The sequence below is a fragment of the Apus apus genome, chromosome 8, assembly GCF_020740795.1.
Source record: "Apus apus isolate bApuApu2 chromosome 8, bApuApu2.pri.cur, whole genome shotgun sequence".
NCBI classification, from domain to species: domain Eukaryota; kingdom Metazoa; phylum Chordata; class Aves; order Apodiformes; family Apodidae; genus Apus; species Apus apus.
Window position 1 is genome coordinate 26,545,182 of NC_067289.1, and position 20,067 is coordinate 26,565,248.

Here is a 20,067-nt window from a genome sequence, read left to right on the forward strand (position 1 = left end):
ATTACAGATTTCCTTGAATGAGACATTCAATTTAACTCCCTAAAACAAGTCAAACCTGACACAAAAATTATTAATTATTGAAGAAAAAGGTATCATCCTGACCCTCTGTGAATAAAAAGGGGAGGAGTTTCACCATTGGAAATACAAATTCACTGTTGTGAGGTCGAATGCAAAGGTTGTTGGTTTTTTTTATCAGCCAGATGAATAACAGATTTTGGAGCTACTACGATGACCACTTCGGGTGGGTTTGGGACCTGTTGTTTTGTTGTGCAGTGACAGAGATTTCAGCTGTAGCAAAATGTGGAATCCCAGCCTCAAGTCGCAGGCTGCAGAGGTAACACCTGGAGCCCCTGGAACGCCGGAGCTGCCGCCTGCAGGGGTAGGTCCAGGGTGTCCCCAGCACCTTCACTGCCGCAGGAGCAGCAGCAGGACTGTCTACCTGCTCTTTCCTGACAGCCCCACAGAGCTCCCTGCTGTAAGAAACCACACAACTTCTTGTGAGACACGTGTCTGGCCAGGCTAACCCTGGTGCGGTAGCACGATCAGAGGTGGCTGCTGGGGCACCCTGGAATGCTCCTCTTCATCAGGGAGCCGAGCACAGCCGTGCCCTACTCCTCAGGACATCCTTACGGCAACTGCCTTCTCGCTTTGGAGAAGGTCCCCTCAGTGTTGGAGCCCATAAAAGAGATTTTCTTTGAGGGAGAAAGCAGATTAGTGAACATCCTCAGGCCAGCCTGAGGATCCCTCATTTCAGGAAGAAGCTGCAGAGCCTCCAAGGAACAGCCTATGCCTGCCTTCTGCAGCTGTGGAGCAAAGTTCATCTGTCTCCTGAGTGCGTACAGGGGCGGTACTGCCTGTGCTTGTGGCAAACACAGCAAAGTGTGCTCCAGCTTCCAGGGGCTGGGGTCACCCCCAGCCCAGGGCACAAAGCTCCTCAGCTCATGGAGGTCGGGTCTCCACTGCTCGCACACAAGGGCAGTGACTCTGTGGGACCTGCACCACAGCTGAGCATGTAGCCCATGGTTAGCACACTGTTAGCAGCAAAGAGAAAGCAAGAAACTGAAAAGTGACCGAAATAGGCCTTCAGGTTAGTACTGTGGCCTCCTTATCATGCCTGGGAGTGAATTCATATAGAATCATAGAATCATTAAGGTTGGATGGGACCTTAAAGATCATCAAGTTCCAAACCCCCTGCCATGAGCAGGGAACCACTAGACCAGGCTGCACAAAACCTCATCCTACCTGGCCTTGAAAACCTCCAGGGATGGGGCATCAACAGCCTCCCTGGGCAAACCATTCAAGTTCCTCACCACCCTTAGAGTGAAGAATTCCTTCCTAATATCTAACCTATATCTCTCCTCTCTCAGTTTAAAACCATCACCCCGTGTCCTATCACTGCCTTCTCTGATGAAAAGCCCCTCCCCAGCTTTCCTGGAGCCCCTTCAGGCACTGGAAGGTGCTCTAAGGTCTCCCTGGAGCCTTGTCTTCTCCAGGCTGAACACCCCAACTCTCTCAGCCTGTCTCCAGAGCAGAGCTGCTCCAGCCCTTGGATCATCTTGGTGGCCCTCAAGATGATACCCTAAGCCCATCAATTTTCTGTCATCTGCATTGCTGTGCACAGGGTAGCACAGGGTCTCCTTGCACACACACCTGCCCTGCATGAAGACCTCTGGGGCAGCTGCCAGGAAACCTGGGAGGCTCTGAGCCTGTGGCAAGAAATAGGTGGGTCTGGCTTCCCTAGTCACTGTGTTCAGCATTGCACATGCCACAGTGATGAGGCACTGTACATCATGAGTCTGCTCACACTCACTGATCAACCGGTCATGCAAAAGGCTCCTTGGAGCAGGAATTCAGCAGAAGGCATTTTACATCTGTCAGAAATAATTCAAGGGTGTGGAGTGACTCAGTGGCAACTGCATGAATAACCGAGACTTCATTTTCAGTAAGACAAAGCCATGAGCTTTTGTCTGGCACATCAGTGGGGAACATGCTCCCTGTGTCAGGGATTGTGTCCTGGGGACTGTGCTAGCAAAAATACCAGAAGGAGGGATTTTTTTCAATGAAAACCGACTTTTGAAGTGCAGTTTTGTGTATGTCAATATAGCATGGATGTAAGACTGCAAAACTCAGAGTGGAAAAGTGAGAAGGCAGGCAAGCCTTGCACCGCCGGTGTGTGGTCAGAAGAACTCCTGCTGTAATCAGACAAGGGCTATCTCATCTCAAGGTGTGTCACTTTCCTAAAGCAATCGGTATTGCAGAGAACCCACAGGAGAAATCCACAGCCTCAAAGCAGGTTCGGGCTGGGATCATTCCCAGAGAAAAGCCCATTTCTACCACCAGGTCACCCTTCCTTGGGAACGCTTGCAGAGCACCAGCCCTGCAGCAGGACTGCAAACCTGCACGTAGCCAACAACAACAGGGGCTTTTCTGCCCCCCACTCCTGTGAGTGTCTCCATCCTCTGCCCGGGCATCTCTGCTGATGCTTTTTTGCGAAGAGCTTGAGGTGAATCTGTCAGCAACATCTTATTTACCATTAACCAGCTCTCAAAATACACACCTTAACCTGCCAGCACCTCTGGTCTAATGGCCAGCAGGGCCTGCATGTGCAGAAACATGCCTAGAGGAAAACCAGGGTACTCAGTAAACATCTCCTCACCCAGAGCCTGGGGACACCTTCTCTGCAGTACAACCCTAACCAATTATTTTTGAGATATCACTTCTTAATTGTTTTTTTCCAGAACAGAATATTATTTTATGCATAATCAAGTAACTTGTTAGGTCAACAGCTAATAGGTCTAATTAATGGACAGAATTAATAGTTTTGAGAAGCATTTGATGCCAGGTAAACCTTAAAAATAAAGGATTAAACTAAAAATCAAGGCATAAAATATGAGACTAAAAATATGAGAACAGAAAAATTAAATCAGCTTAAGCTGAGTGATTTAACATTAGTCAAGGACACTGGCCTTCCCCCTGCCCTGGTAAGAAGCAGAGATTTGTGCTTCAAAGGAGGGACAGATTCACTACTTCCTTTGCCCTTGGCCAAGGCTAGAGTGTTGCCAACCACTCCTGGTTCCCACTTGCTGGATGGAAACCAGGAACTTGATTTTTTTTTCCCTAGACTGCAAATCAAGCACCAGGAGTTGTGCTGATCTGAGGGTATGATTTGCTGCACCATGTAAGGAGAAAGGAAGAAGGTGGGATCATGTTCTGGCTGGCCTGTGCCAAGCACCCTCCAGGGTGAGCTGCTGTGACCCCCGGCTCATTCCATCAGGGCCACCAGGTGCTGCATCCCCCAGGAGACAGAGCTGCCTCTGCCACAGAGACTCTTAGAGCTGCAAATACCAACAGCACATGGGGACTGGAGCCTGGGCTAATGTGGGAGATTGTAGGACAAGCTTTATAAGCTGGGAAAAGGCTGGGAGAAGGCTTGCAAGGTTCAGTCATGATTGCAGAAGAGGGGAAAATGCATTAATTGATGGACATTAGCTTGTGTTAGGTGTGCAGTCAGGTCCAGGGGTTGTCACTACTGTTCAGGTATTTCCAGCACTTGTTTTCTTCACATAAGTTGTAAAATTCTTCTGAAAACCACTGATTAGGTGACAGGATAATACACACTTGATTTGTTCTTGGAAGGACAGGGTCACTGTGGGCTAAATTTATCATGACCACAACCCAGCAGCACTTCAAAGGCCTGCTTGACCCCACATGAATCAGAAGAGAGCATGAGCTGTGGGAGCACAGGTCCATGGAGAAGACACGTCTTGGAGCGGGTGAGGAATGCAGAGGCGTGTGCTGGAAGGTGTGGCAGGTATGTGTGAGCTGCCAGTGACTGTGCTGGAGAAATTTGGTGATGCAGAGGTGAGGAGGGGCTGAGAGCTGGAGCACAACCCATTCTCTGTATCAGCTGAAGGGCTGATCTGTGGCTGGAGCAGCTGGTGCAGGTTCCTGGCATGGAAATGCTGCTCCACAGCAGCAATTTGGAATGTCACAGGCAAGCAGAAGATAGGAGCCTGCCTTGTTATTATCTTAATTTTTAAAGACTTTTAAATGCTTTGCACAGCCATCCTGAACAGATTTGTGGTGGCTGAGAAAAGTGAGGCTGTATGTGGACAGTGCCATAACACTGCACTTGAACTCCAGTTCTCCAAATGTGTGCATTTGGGGGTATGCTCATGGTAGAAGCTAGTACATCTTGTGCTACTGATTTCTTCCAGGTTGACTCATATTTAAATGTAATTGTTGCAAGAGAAGACAAACAAGCCTAGTCAGCCAAAACGGTTATTGAAGGAAGAGAGAAATCAATTTAGGAAATATGAATCACTTGAACTTCACAAAATTCCTGAATGGGGAAGCTGGGGCTCAAAGATAATGCAAAAAATCTGTTCAGTGCTGGAAACAAGCCAGGTCCTGTGGCTTCTGAGTGGGTGTCTAACCACAAGAGTTCCTGTCTTCATCTCACTAAAGATGCTTGCTCATCATTCTTGGAAAAGATGCTACTCTAATCTTTTTTGTTCACATAGACCAGTGCAAAGAAACTGAGCTTTGTATGTTACGTGTCAGTGCAGTTTGGGATGTGAGAATGAAGCAAACTGACAACTCCATCATGTGTTCTAGCAAAGCCCAAAGTAAATTCAGTGTTGCAGCTGCTGTTACAGAGCAATGATTTCTTGGTGGGATCTAGTACGTGCAGTGATTACAGAATCATCTGTGTTAGTGAAAGAGGGGATTACAGTCACTGGTTTAAAATTGGCTACTTGGCCTGACCAAACAAGCTTTATCCACTGCAGAGATCATAAAGATTTTTATCACAGTGGGATTAAGGCATTGATTTACATCTGTCAGTAAATTAAACTGAGATGAGTGATGCTGTCACCATCTCCAGCTTTCTGCCTTGGCTCTCTGGGATGTTGCTAAACCTGGAGGAAAATGCTGCACAAGGACTCCCAGCAGCTCCTGGCTCAGTGCAGCACAGATTTTAGCACTCATTTCAGTATACTGCAGTAGTAAGAGCTGACTACAAAGAAAAGCGTAAGACTCTAGCAAAATTGAGTACAGGGCAATACAACAGCAAATTATACTTAACGTACATAGCTCTAAAGTGGTATCACTAGAAAAAAACATAGCTTCACCTATTAGAAAGAGCTGACTGTTCCCAGGCAGGAACGAGGCCTCGAGCTTGTGCTAGATACTGTGAACACATCAGCTCAGTGCTCTGCAGTAGTCAAAAAAACCCAAAAAATTTAACACTGGCAATTATTATGGGACCAAATGGGGATCAAAACAGAAGACATAGTTATGGTAGGGTACAAATCTGAGCTCAGTCACACACTGAGCACTGTTTGCAGTTCTGGTTGCCTCACCTCCAACAGCTACATTAGAACTGGGGAAGATTGAAAGGCAACATGCTAGAAGCCATTGAGCAGGGCAGGTAGTAGTGCCTACAAAGAGGGAAGGGCCATAAGAGCCAGGTTCAAAGCAAATCAAGAAGGTCACTCCTCATCCAGCCACACTACCCCTGCAGAACATGCAGAAATTTGCTGGACTAGGTTGCCCAGAGAGGTTGTGGCTGCCCCATCCCTGGAGGTGATCAAGGCCAGGTTGTATGAGGCTTGTGCAGCCTGGTCTGGTAGGAGGAGTCCCTACTCAGAGCAGGGAGGTTAGAACCTGATGGTCTTTAAGGTCCCTTCCAACCTTCACCAGTCTATGATTCTGTGATTTCTCAGGGACTCAAGGGGGAAATGGACAAGTACAGGGAATAAAGCCAGTGGGAGTTACCAAGAGATCACAGCCAGCTCATAAAATACCCTGAACTGAAAATACAAAAGACTGGGAGATTAGCAAGGAACAAGAGTGGGTATGTTAGCCATTTCCTTACTGTTCTGTAGGTATCTGCCTGCACGTAGGTCGGGAGGGAGGACACTGGACCAGCCGGGGCCTTGGTCTGATGCAGTGTGGTTTGTGCTGCACCAGACCATCAAGCATGGCTCTTCTGAGGTGCTGTGTGTCCTGCCCTCTGTCCTTGCTCTAGGGCCTCAGCATCCAGGGCAGTGATGTGGGAGGCAGCCTGTGGTCCTAAGAGAGCTGGCTGTGCAATTCAGCCCACCACTGCACATGAATCCCCATCCAACTGCACTGCTAGAGATTCACCAAGGAACTGTCCTTCTCCAGAGTCAGGAGGGACAGCCTGCCCTGCAGTCTGCAGCACAGGGAACTGGCCAGCAGCAATCCTCTATCCCATCAACCGTGCTCTGTAATTACAGAGAAGCCAGGAAAGAAAAACGAGACTGATCTCCAGCAGGGACTCAGTAAGGATCAGCCAGCAAACACTGTCTCCGGGTTGGGTTCAAAGTATGCAGGAAGAGGAAGCAGCAAGTTAGAGAGATACAGCTCCTCACCATGTGGCCCTGCCAATGCTGAGATAGCTGCCATTGCTTCTCCACAACTAAACCTACTGAGTACACAGCCATTAAACCTGCCCAGTGTCAAGGCCTTCTGCCTGCAGGAATGTAGCTGAGACTCTGTTAAGAGCAAAATAAACCTCTTGATTCAGCCTACCCCTTCTACCACGGATTGCTTTTCCTAATTTTGTGTCGCTGTTCTCTTCTGGCACTTGTCCCTCCTCACTGAAAAGTCTGGGTGAGTGTTTCAAAACACTTCTCTGAACAAGGGATGTAGTGCTGGTTGTGGATATTTAGAGCCACGGCTCCAAGTGATCTGAGGCTCCTGGGTGTGAGAGCCTGTGTAAACAAGCAGGACACAGACCTGCTTTCATGCACTGATGGAACAGTGGAGGCTCCCTGCTCTCAGGAACAGGGGGTGCAGAGCTGTCCTGCTGAAGCGTCCCTGCTTCAGTCCCTGCTCTGGCTGCTTCCTGCCCAGCCACTGCAGAGGGACCCCCAGGGGTGGCCACGTCAGTGTCTCCGGGTCTGCTGACCTCCCTGGCCAGGCAGTGGGCTCAGAGAGCCAAGCAGCTCCCAGAGCCCAGGCCAGTGGTACACACAAGGGTGGTCTGGAGCAGGTCAGGGTTCAACTCCACCTGCAACACCAAGGAGTCCTTTACCAGGAGGCTGGAGAGAGCTCCTGCTTCCAGCCCTGCCTCCTGGAGACTTGGCTGAGATGCAGAGTGGCTGTTCTTGCCAGTATGAGCTGGGCAGCAATGGTCCTTCTGGATCTTCCCAATGCCAGAGGGTCCAGGGGCTGCCTCCACGTTCCTGGATCCCAGGCAGGCATCTTTGGTGGAGAGAGAGACCCTGTCCACAGAAAGAAAGTGCTTGTCTTCAGGTGCTCCACAAGGTCTTAGAGCTTCCAGACATTCTTCATGAGGGGTAACTGGGGCTCTGGGCAGTGAGTGGGTGCCCACGGTCCCCAGGGAGCTCTGGGGGCTGTGCCAGGCTCCATCAGACACGAAGTATGTTTGCCAAAGGATTAAGCAAAATAAGCTGTTTGGTTTCCTCCACCTCCCCGTTCATGGGGCCTTGTCACTTCATCTTTCTTTGTCTGTGTGGTATTTAAAGGTCTGTATTTTAAGCCCCCTGGTCCCCTCAGCAGTGCTGGGGACTGGCTAAACATGATGTGGTTGTTTGCAACACCACAAGGACCTGAGCTGCTCTCTGCTCCACTGCCAGCCCCTCTGCACTGCTGCTTTTGGTACTGTGCACACAGCAGGCACAGCTACTGGCGTCTGCTGTCTGCTCAGCTTTATTTTAAGGTATTTAAACTTAGCAAACTGGCTTTTTTTAGGTGCATATGCACAGATCAGGTGGTTACCTGTGGCAATATGTTTATTCACAGATTCTAGCTGCTTTCAGGGAAAGCCTTCTCTAAACATAATTAGGGCTATTTAAGTAGCTGCTCACAATTACTTCTCGGTTCACACAAAACACCACATACTCCCTCATTGAGCAATAACTCCTGGAGATACAAGGATGAAAAGCCACAGGCAACTTGCTGCTGAGTGCCTCAAAGATTTTTATGATCCTGCTGTAAATGGATGTTTACTTTTGAAGAGCTGCACACCTAGTGTGCTCTGCCAGTGTATTAATTTTCCAATGAGCAGATTTACCTGGCAGCTCGACACTTGTTAATACCCTTTATCCCTCCTTGACTTTGCTTGTATTAATTAGACTGCAGACAGAGGTAGAAAAAACCCCACCGGGGGATGGATGTGCCTGGTGACACAGCAGGTTGTTTCAGCTCTGATAAGTTAGCTCAGGAGAACTGGGCACAGCTTCTAGGAGAGGAGGAATGGGAAAGTCTTGGCACAAAGAGGAGCGGTGCAGCCTGAAAGGTGGGATGACATGAACAGAGGATGGTTTCCATGTCATGATGACCATGTACCTTTCCTTGGCTCCTCTCCTCACCCTAAGACTACAGTGCTCCTTTTCCCTCTTCTCCTTCTCATCTCCCTCCTTTTCCACTGTGCTGTTTCTTGCCTTCTTTCTTTGCCCCTTGACACTCAGGCTGCCCTCCCAGGCTCCATCTGTGGTGGCAGCTGCTCCCTCTTCCACAGCTTGGTGGGATAAAAGCTTAGGGTCCTTCAAAAGGCAACTTCCAGGAGGATGGAGAGTAGACACAAGAATTCACCTCTCCAGGGACATGACTGCTTGCTTTGAATAAAGGCATCTTCAGATCTGGGAGATTTGCCTGGTGCCTTCTTGTCACCAGACCATTTGGTTTTGATGAGAAGAACATGCCATCATTTGGGAGCGATGACTTCACAGCCCTCACAGAGAGCAGTTCAGCCAGAGAAGCTTTTGCAGGACCAGAAGGAATGTGCAGTTCATTAACACATGCAATAACACATAAAAGAACTTTCCTTAAAAATCCTGTAATACTATTTTAGGATTTTATTATACTAGGATTTTAGAGCTGATGCAAGAAGCAGGAGCTTATACATCCTTGGTAGAAGCTCTGCATTCCCTGCACATGTGCCATGGCTGCCAGGGATCTGGGTGCCCAGGGAGCACAGAGCCAGGGCTGGCATGGTCCATCCCACCATGGAGACCTGCAGCAGTCACGTTATTCCAGGCAGCACCATTCCTGCATCCATCTAGTACTGTCACAAACACAATTGCTCTAACACTACCAGGGTAACAAGAAATGTGAAAGACACAAAAGCTGCTTTTGAACAGCTCCCCTCCCTTCCTGAAAGTGCTATGAACTATTTCCTAACGTACCATCAAGCTGGAGACCTGGTGCCAGTTTCCAGCACTACAGATGCTACTGAAAAACAAGGGAAGCTTTCCAAGCAGAAAAGTGGGCCACAAAAGAAGTGTGAGCTATGCAGAAACTCTCTTTGTATTTCATGTCCCATCCTGCTCTGGCAATAATGGTATAAATATACACTCCAGCCTCCTTAGGCAAAACACAGACCTTTTTCCTCTTTGTTTGGCCTTCATGAGCACTGTCAGACCAACCAGACTGTCCTTGTGCCAGCTCCACATGAAAATTTAAACACTTCAGAGATCTGCTAATAACATTTTCCTGAAATATCACAGGCTAAGTCCTGGATGAGGATGAAGCTGAGCTGACCACAAGCAGAATTGCAAACAGTGCTGTTTACCAGGATCTTTTCTCACAGTTTGTATCTTGCAAACAAAATTCTTGCAGTTTTTAGACCTTTTTTGCCATGCTACCTGCATTTCTTAGACAATTTATGTTTCATCACTTTCCTCCCTGATAACCAGTCTCATCTGCTACCCAGGCACTGAGAACCAGTGCACAGCTGAGGGTTTGAGGTTTCCTCAGTGTTTCACTCTGTCTGGACTCCCCACATTTTTTTTTTCTGCAAGTTGCCTGGATGTGGTTTCAGTGGGGAAGCTCATCAGCTTTTGTCCTTCCACCCACCCTAAGTAATTCAATTTCTGGGATTCCAACAAGGCCATAATACTAAACAGATTATAAAACTTAGGTGTCCTTTAGGGTCAGCAGGAACAACATTGCCCCTGTGAGGACCCACAGTCGTTTGAGTGACTTTTCCCTGGGTCTGTGCAAGTGCTGGAGAGAAGCTGGCCCCAGCCTGGCCCCAGCCCCAGCCCCATGCTGGCCCAGGGATCCAGGCATCTGGAACCAGAGTCTCGTTTTCAGGACACTGCAGTTTTCTCCACAACGATGTTATCTTTGTTCCTTGGTCTCTGGCAGCAGAGCTGCTCACACATGCTATTAGCAGATGGCAGAAGACATACATGGAATTTGCTCTCAGAACATTTCTTCCATTCTTCCTCCCAGACTGAAGGAGTGCAAGTTCAAGCTACAAGTATGTACTAACCACAGCCTTTTTCCAAAGGGGGCTACAGATAGTTAAAAGTAGGAGGATGCAGTAGAAACCTCTCAAGTATTTCAGTCTCTCTGCCATAGTTTAACTACTCAGCACTTACCCTTTAGTCAGAAACACAGGGAGAGCATTTTGTAAAGCCGTGCTCCCCTGTCAGCTCCATTTTGGGATCAGCTCTTATCAAGCAGCAGGCACTGCAGGAAGGCAGAGAACTTCCAGCAGCCCCTCCCCTGAGCTGAGGCATCCACCTGTGCCCCACAGCTAACTGCCCTAGGCTTGGCAGGGCATGCTGCACTTGGTGTAGACCAAGGAGAACACGTAACTTTAAGGATCAGGCAAACCAACTGCCAGAACAGGCATGAATTCAGGAGCACAGATGTGTGCACATTGTTCAGCCTCTGAAAGGAGGAGGCAGGAGCCTGAGGAACTCCACATCATCCCATATTTATGTTGCTATGAGCTGAAACTAACCTGGCCTTCCAGCAGAGCTGCTGCAGAGGGACTCTGGGAGCTGTTGCTGTAACCACATGCTCGAGCGCTCTCCCGATTCACCATTCACTTTCATCTGGATGTATTGCCTAGGAGAAAAAATGGCTTTTTGAAAAAATTTCTTATTCATCATTCTTCTTTTATGTATAAAATACAATTATTTTTTCTACCTCCCTGAACTGAGGCAACTCCTGCTCAGAGTTGCTCCTGAACCTGATGGAAAACAAATGGATGAGAGGCCATGGCTTTGAGACCACCTCAGCCCCCAGCCCTTGCACGAGCACTTATTTTTCATCTGTTTTGTTTTGTCCCCAAAGGGCAATTTTACTCCAAGTTCTTGATCTCATGCTGAAAAACAACAGGATATTTCCAAAGTCTCAAAATTCTGTGGGAAGGTGAATCTACTGCTTTGGACCCAAAGTTAAACTTGGCACATTTACCCCACGTAGCGCCAAGTGGAACAATCTCATCTCAACAAGAAAGGCGTGATGGTTCCAGCCCGTTGGGATAGTTGTGCTCTGGTACCTGCTCCACACTTCTCTGTGTCCCTGTCCACAAGTCCCTGGCCCTCACAGCCACAGGAGAAATGGGACCTTGGGTCCTCCTGTGCCCTGGCTGAGCACTGCAAGCACTGGGCCAAGAAAGCAGCACAGCCCCCTCCGCAGGGTGCCACCGTGCTGATGCTCATGACTTTCTGCCCTGTCTCAGCAAATCTGATCCTCCTGTTAGATAATGCAGACAGAAGGGGTACTGACTACTTGCTTTTGCTCATGAAAGTCGTTAAGTTCCACGATTATTTAAAGTAACACTCTTCCATGCAAAGTTCTTCTATCACACACAGTGCTCTCATCTAAGATGAAATCCCACTCCCTAGCTTCAAGGAGTCTCCCACTTCCCGGGTGTTGCTGTTTTCACCCCGTGCAAAGGGCTGTCTGCCCACCCTGCAGCTCAGAGCAGAAGGGCAGCAGATGAAATGCTGCTTTGTGCCTCTGCCAGAACTAATCTACTGAAGTCATACTTCTATGTGCACCTGGTTACACTTTCCACCAAAAAGAGTGCATGGCGGAGGCACTTTGGTGCCAGCCATGGAATTTATTTCCTTAAGAAGGTATTTTCCCTAAAGCCCACTAGAGATTGTAGCCCTAGATAACTCATTTGCTTTGTTCCAGTGTCAGGAACGTGCAGCAGAAAGAGCTGAAACTGCAGAGAGGGCATGGCTGGACCCTGCTGTGAGCACTGGTGACTGGACAGCCAAGGATCTTCTGTGTGCAGGGCAAACAAGGCCAGGATGAACGAAAAGGCATATAACACTTTTTGTTATATTTTTGTTGTACTCCAGGAAAAAAAGAATTTGTCATCTGGCTAAGAAAGCTCAGTGCAGTGTAGACCTACCTAACTCCATGGAACAGCTTCTGTTGAGTGGTGCAGGTACCTCAGATCTCTCCCATGTTACTTTCTGCTTTAGTTCAAAGCCAAAAAGCTACTTCGAGTCACTGCATTTTATTTGCCCTTTCCTTCCCTCGAAGCAAACATAACCAGTAAAATTATCCAGCATTACTTCTCTCCCTACTGAAGTTTCTTTTCTCGTTTGCCCTCCTCCATATACTCAGACCCCTTGTCACACTTGGGTGAACTTAGAAAATAATTTAGAGTGGGAACCACATGAACCAGTTCAGTGAACATCAGGTAATTGTGCCTTAGAGGCCTTTTTGAAGGTCAAATATTTCTGGGTAATTTTTCCAGCTACTTTCTTTGTTAAATGAAAGCCCACTCAAACCAGGAAAAGAACAAGGTGGCTTTGTCAGTCTTAAACTCACTGGCCCCATGAATCCACCTGCCCCCTGTCCTGGCACAATTTCCTCCTGTTTTCTCTCCAAGATACCCACCCTCACAAGCTACCTGCTACTGCAAAATTTGCAGTGCTCACTGCTGCCCTGAGAATGGCTGAGATTTTCAAATACTCAGGAGATTCTTACACTTCTAAGTCACTTCAGGGCTTTTGCAAAAAAAGGCCTACTTTTATGTTTGCATCATGATATGAAAAACAATCTAAAAATAATCCCAACCTTCACACCAAACTAGAAAAAGAACATCAAGCAAAATTAAAGAAACATGTTCCACTTCATTATGTGCAATTTCAAGTATACAAGCAAAAAAATTTGGTTTACACTAAGAATGGAAGCACAAAGGGACCTTGATAGATAAAACTTCTATTTTAGGAGAGATTTTAATTTAATAAACTGGACTTGTTTTCTGAAAAGCAACTTGTAACCGAGAACAGGACAATGCCAGTTAGGCTGTAAATTCATTAAAGCAAAGGCTTTTTTAAATTGCAAAACCTAACCCAAGAAGGCCCTGGTTTGTATTGCACAAGGATCTGCACCTCTACTGGGAAAACATTGCACAAACCAGGATGATGAAAGTAGTTCCTCTGCACTGAGCTCTTCTGGAGAGCAGTGACTGCCTGGGGCTTCAGACACTGCCAAGACTCAGGGACATGAAATCTGTCATATTCATCCAGCCCAAGAGTGTCTCCAAGTGCTGTCGTTATCAGCTCCTCAGGAGAGGACACCTCAGTTACTTGGGGCTGACTCTGTCCCTCGAATCGCATGCTTAGAATCACAGAACCATTCTTGCCAACTATTTCAGAGATTCCCAGGAGAGGCATTGGACCTCAAAAAACTTTTCCAATCTTCTGCAAAGTATTTTTCAGACCATATAGAAAGAGAAACAACAGTTACACAAATGCAGGTCCCAAGAGGTTGTTTGGTAAAAAAGCTCACCATTAACCAGTAGATCCACAGATTACCTCTGAAGCCTTTTTAAAGGCTCAGCTACACCTGCTGGCTCCCATTCCAAGGCTGGCTTACAGGCTGGGTAGCTGAGCAGTGCCTGTTTCACATTCTTCTAGATCTCTTGAGCAGAAAAACCCTGGGTTTGGAGGATTGTTATTCAGCTAATTAATTTGCTGCTCCTCGGCTGACAACTGGGGATGGGTCCTCCTGCTCACCCAGTGAAGCATGGTTCTCCTGAGATAAGATCTTCCTCAGATGCCTCCACAGTGGACACAGACACCGGGATTTGTGGTGTTTTGCCCCAGCCAGATGAGTGCTGGGCACAGTGGGAGCACCAGCCCCAGGGCAATTTCTGAGAAACCCCATGTGAGACACTCCAGGAACATAACTAAGTTAAGTCGCTTTCACAGACACCAAAATGTGCATCATGCTGGAGACACCAACACATGCTCAGCCCATCCTGCCCCATGCAGTGGTTGCAGCAAGACACGCTGCTGCTGCTGCACAAGACCTAGCAGCCCTGGAGCCCAGAACACAGCCCTGCTGGGAGGATCTCAGTGCCAAGACAGGTGGTGGATGAGCTCGATCTGCTGGGCTTGATGAAGTGGCTTCAGGTGAGCAAGCCTGAGACAGAATGAGACCTTTTGGGGATGTGTTTGTCAGCAGGCAAGTTCCAAGGAAAGGGACCGGGGCTCCTGGGCTGGATGAGCACTGAAGATATTTGGCTGTTGGTAGCAAGGGGGTGCTCAAGGAACTCTCCCTAAGGACCCTCCTCTGGCTCTGGGTTTCCCAGGCACTGTTGCAGCCAGCTTCCCTTCTCCCTTGCCTTTGGTACCTGGCTCTGACTGGGAGCACAGGAAAACGGCCATTTGCAGGGGGCACAGCACCTTCTGCTGCAGGGAGAAGCACCAGCTCTGCCCTGCAGAGAGAGGGATGGGAAAACCCTGGCTGAACAAGGTTTGTGTGGGTTGGAGAGTCCCCCAGGTGACAGTGACACATGATGCAGCACCCCTGCCAGCTGTGAACAGAGCCCTGGAGGGTAGGGTTGCAAGCTGAGGGCAGAGGAGATCACCCAGCCATGCATGAGTTACTGCTCAGTGTCACTCACAGCATCATCCTGCACTTGTGCTGTTCCACAGAAATACAAAAAAGGGTGTTAATTGTAATTATCTCTAACACTATAGCAGTCCATCACATGCACACAAGCACAGATTTCTCTACTGAATTGCTAACACAACATCTTTTAGTCAGACTTTAGTGCACTGGTAAAGAACTGCTGTTTGACGTACTGTACTCTGTGCTCCTTTCATGGCTGCTTTGACTTCTTGGTGCAAGTCAAGATCCACTCCAACTGCATTTATCTTGTGTTTGGAATTAAATATTTCATAGCATGCTCATGGAAATCTATTTTGAGAAAATATGGAAAACCATAATTAGAAAAAAGTAGAGACGAAAACATTTCAGTATTCTCAGAGTACAAACATGTTGTTTGTGCCCATTAATAGCAGGCTACAACTTCAAAATATATGGTGTACCATTTGCAATGTTTATATAACATATATATAGCATTTGTTAGAGACACATTGTCCTTTAAAACCAGCTACATTTAATAGCTTCTGGTTACAGTGTGTATTTGCAAACTGTAGCAAATCACACGATTTGAAAAATGCTGGCAATAAAATAACATCTGTGAGTATCAGTGCTACCTAAAGGAGCACAGCACCAAGACACCAGAGCTCAGCTTGTGTCCCTCCCTCCCACAAAATGCATTTATTTTGTACATTACTTAGTCGTTTGAGGTAAAAATGTAGCCCAAGCTGCAAGAGGTCTGGTGGCATCTTTCCCAGGCTGCATGAACAAGGCTCCTCAGGGCAAACCAGGGGCGGGAGTGGTTTTGGCAGGCAGGGCAGGAGCCTGCATTTAGCAGGGGCAGACCTCTCCCTCTCTTTACTATCAGTAACATTTTATTAATGATTTCAGCTGCTCCCTTGTGGGAGGAGCACAGATGAGCCAGCTGCCTGAAGAGAGAGGGCTGCTGTGGGAAGAGCAGCTACAGACCCCCTGGAATGACTGCTGACCACAGAACCTGGCTCAGAGTGGAAAGAGTATTAATTAGAATTAAAATGAAGTAACTGGCTTAGTATAATATGACAGCTGTGCCAAAGAGAACTCCACATTTTCTAGCTGCCAAAGAGAATTCCACATTTTCTAGCTGCAATCCCTGGTGCCAGATTTCTCTGTTACACTTTGGGTATTGGCCAAATCATGCTGGCTGCAGAATATTCTCTGTTACTGTAAGTCACATCTTTCCTCCCTCTTTGTTCTAGCACTTTGCTTTCTGTTCTTACCTCACGTGCTCTGCTCAGGTCTGGATGCTTGGAGAAGGCAGGATGTCCCTTCCCCAGGAGAATTAGTGGCCATGCCTGTAGTTTGTTTTCCAGTTACTTCTTTCTTCATGTGTGGGTTTTCTTACGATGCAGACTATAAAAATACTCCATCCAGAAAGCAGCAGACCTGAAATGGAAAGCAAAAGATAAAGCAAACAGCAGCAGTAGAAAAGAAGGAAAGGGATAACATTTGCAGTGCATTTTTTCCTAGAATTTCAGTTGCCTCTCTGCTTGCTTGAGATTTTGAAGTTGCATTTGAAATAGCAAGGAAAGGAGTTGTGGCTGACAGACACAAATCACAACAGCACAGTTGGCAGACAAGACAGGAGCCATAGTTGCTGTGCACCAGCATCTTCCCCCAGCCAGGCTCTTGCAGCCATGGGCACCAGGTGAAGGTGGTGAAACTCAGCACCACACGAACACAACAGGCACACATTTGCCATGGTCAGCTAGCAGTGTCCTGAACATCTGATCTCCACATGGTTTGAAACACAGGCTCATGGGAAACCCATGTTTTCCATTAATATGGTCTCCGGGAGCACTAGTCTGCTTTATGTGTAATTCCAAAGAGAAGTCCACAGGATGACCTGGAGGTGCTTTCCTTCTGACGGGACACGCCTGGCCAGCTGCCGCCTCCCTGGAACCACAGAGCAGCCAAGGGGTGCCTGGGGAAGAGATTTTGGGGTGCTTCCCTGTGGATCTGCATCTTGCAGCTGGACAATCCCTGCCCTGAGCCTGACCACTCACCCTGCCTCCTTCAGTTCTCCTCAGCAAGAACCTGATCTGGGCAGAATGTCTTTCATTTCCTTCTGCTTTTCCTTAAAGTGGGAAAGGTATGAAGAGAAGCACGGGCAAGGAGAAGCATCATCTGTGGAAAAAAAGCTCCAGGGCTGCTGGTCGTGCACAACTTCAAACATAGTCAGTGCACAAACTAACAGCACTCTGGAAAGAGAAAACAAAGAGATAAAAGGTGAGCTCTGAGCAGTGCTGGAACCACTGTACCCCTGCTAGGAATGGCCAGCAGCAGCAGGCAGGTAACTCGTGTTCTCAACCTCCTCAACAGACAAGAACAGAAAAAAAGAGATCAGAAAAAAATAAGGAACAAGGGGAGCAAGGAGCAGCAGCACAGCAGGCTTAGGACTACAGCACCCACAGCTTCTCCTTCCTTGTAAAGTGTTTGCAGGTCCCAAGTGTTTTTAATCTCCCCTGGGTTTGCTGGTGTTGGTGCTCGCAGCGACAGCAACGCCAGGCCGAGTTGGCGGCACCAGAGCCCAGCCCCACGTCAAACCCGCCAGGGAGCTCGTCCCTCCCGTGCTGAAGGGACACGTGTCCTCCCTGCCTGGCCTACTGACAGATTTAGACCGACCCCTGTGTCCTCTGCCTGCACGAGCCACACATTCCCCCTGAGGATTTATTTCGGACACCTGGCCCTCCCTCTGGAGAAGGGAATTGCTGCTCAGGGCAGGGCCAGTGGGACAGGAGCCCTGGACACCAAAATGCCCACGTCAGGCAGGACCACCCTGGGCCTCCAGGCAGGCAGGAGGGGCAGTGACACAGGACAGAAGGGACATATGGTACAGAGATCACTTCAGAGCAGGAGCTGATTTTGTAGGATCTGGCTGTCAAACAAAGAACCACAGTGTTTTTAAAATTTTGCTTATTGAATTAAGTCACTTTCCTGCCAACTGCATTGCTTCAGCTGGCTGGACAACCCAACACCTCTTTTTAGAGAAGAATTTGCTAACATGACCAGCTCAGTGTGAGGACACACCTACCCATCCCCATGCAGTGCTCGGGGAGCACCAGGCACTGCAGCTGAAAACAAAGCCCTTTTATGGGAAACTTCTATAGAATTCAGAAAGGGCTTGCAATAGAAACTAAAACTCAAAGCATTTCAATTTTGAAGCCTAATAGAATCATGGATTGGTACTTTTAGTCTAGCACTTTCTATACATTTCTATTAATGTACTAAATATGTACTCTTTTGCATGAAAATTTAAAAAAGAGTAATTTGATCATTACATATTAATAGATGCTTTTGGAGCACAAGATTTCTCCTTGCCTTCTAAGCATGTTGTTTATAGAAATGCTCAAGATCAGGCTCCTTACAGCCTAGAGTTGTTGACAAGTGCAAACACACCAACTTTTGGAAAATTATGGGCACCCTCTGGCTTCTTCTACAGTATATCCAAGACATCCCAACAACTTCTTTACCTCCAGGACAGCCCAATCAGCCTCTGAGGGCCTTTTAATTCCTCTGAAATCCAGTCCTGCCTTCTTGGACTGATTTCTTGCTCAGGAATAAAAGCAGGTGTTTTACCCTGCTTGATACTTCCAGTGTTTAAACACTTGGATGCCACAGGACAGTATCAAAACCAAAACAACATAGCTAGAAAGAGCTGGAACCCTTGGGGACAGAAATCCCAATGGCATTTTCTGGGATACCATCTGTGTGAGAGGTTGCTGGTCTGCAGAGTTCTTAGGTGTATTTTTTTTTGCATCTCAGATGATTCATTGATGGAAACCATCAGTCATCATTAGATCAAACCATAGCTCTGCCCACAGAGGTCACAGCCTGTGGCCACAAGCTGTACCTACCAGTGGTTCTTACACTAGAACCAACTACTCAGTTGGCATACAGACTAGCACAGACATCTTCAGGTCTGGCTGTAATTTTAGCCTACAGTTATTCTCAGTGAGCATAATCTAGTATTCCTGAGAGAGCTCCACATCAACTCAGGGCAAGACTTGATGGGGATTTTGAGCCAGCTCAGTGAAATCAATTTACAGAACACGTCTTCAGTTAAACCAGCTCAGCTTTGGACAATTCTCTAAATAACTCGTTTTTATGGCTACTGTTCACCTGACAATGGGCCTGCTGCAAGGCAGCACACCCTCCTTGCCCCTCTTCTTCCTGACACTTGCTCCAAGCACAGGCTGGAGGAGCAGAGACATTGTCCGTAACTTCCTTTCACTCCTGGAAGGTGGATCCCTGAATTCCCCCAGGCCCCAGTGCTGGCAGTAGGGGACACACCAGCCCCTGGCCCACTGGGATGTGCTGCTTCCCCAGCTGCACCTCAGCCTGCCCTGCACCTTCCCTGCCCTCATCCCAACAGATCTGCTTTTCACTTAAAACAGACAACTCTTGTTTCAGTGTCCCCTCAGGACATCATGTTCTCCAGAGAAAAGCCTGGGGACAAAGAGGATCTTTTGAAGGCTCTCATTACTTGTGTGCCATATTTCTGCTATCTGATAAGCCTACCTGTGAAATTCCAAAAAGAGATGGTTATCTCCTCTTACACAAATAACTTGGGCTAATGTTACTTTGACACAAACCTTTTGTGATACATTTCTGTAAGCAAAGAACTACTTAAGTGCTACCCCTGAGGACACACTAGCATAATGTTTCACATCTGTCTCATTTTGACTCTAATGAAGACTATTTTTTTGTAGCAGCTCTGCCCTGTATCATTACAGTAGGCTTTTTCTTTCAGTAAGCAGCTATAATTCTATTTACTAGTTACTGCAGCTACGGCTTGGAATGCATTTCTCACCAAGGATATTTTACATGAAAGAAACATGGATGTGATTTTGTCAAACAGTACAAAAGGCATTTTGTGGATTTTTGGATTTGCCTATGTCCTGTATACTTGTGTTTCTTGATAATACTCCAGAGCACATGAGAAGTTAACAACTGTGCCTTGGAAACAGCAGCAGCCCGTGCAGGCTGGCCCCGGGGGGTCCGCACCGCCTGCCCAGCACCACGGGACGTTAACTCAGGCGGATCCGTCACAGTGAACAATTTTCCAATGACAGCCTGGAACCGGCATCTCGGACAGGCAGGCTCTGACTAGGTGAGAGTCAAGCGCTGCCAGAGCCCTGCAAGCAAGAACGAGGAGGCAGCCCATCCTCCTGCAGCCAGAGAGGACACAGGAGGCTGCAAACCCCCAGCAGAGCAGCCTCGAGCAGCACGGCTCTGCTGCACGTGCCAGACACGTTTCACTGGCCCTTGTGGTCTTCACCCTTCTTCTAATGAGCACACTAAAGGGCAGAAGAGCAAAAACTCTACAGTGCTGCCAGAAAATAGCCACACTTTCTACGAAACACGTATCAGAGCAGT

General features: G+C 47.8%; 1 long non-coding RNA gene across 8 annotated transcripts in view; it reads right to left on the reverse strand.

The window, feature by feature from the left end:
• Positions 1–20,067, reverse strand: part of LOC127387833 (uncharacterized) — a 70,077-nt gene that overhangs the window by 8,611 nt on the left and 41,399 nt on the right. For 7 of the 8 annotated variants that reach the window (XR_007890220.1, XR_007890218.1, XR_007890219.1 and 4 more), the window contains 3 exons: positions 15,909–16,074; positions 14,850–14,964; positions 10,748–10,854 (listed from right to left, as the gene is read on the reverse strand). This is a non-coding gene — a long non-coding RNA (uncharacterized LOC127387833). Of the gene's footprint in view, positions 1–10,747; positions 10,855–14,849; positions 14,965–15,908; positions 16,075–16,694; positions 16,890–20,067 lie in introns of all 8 variants that reach the window. The other variant, XR_007890216.1, reaches the window with a different exon arrangement.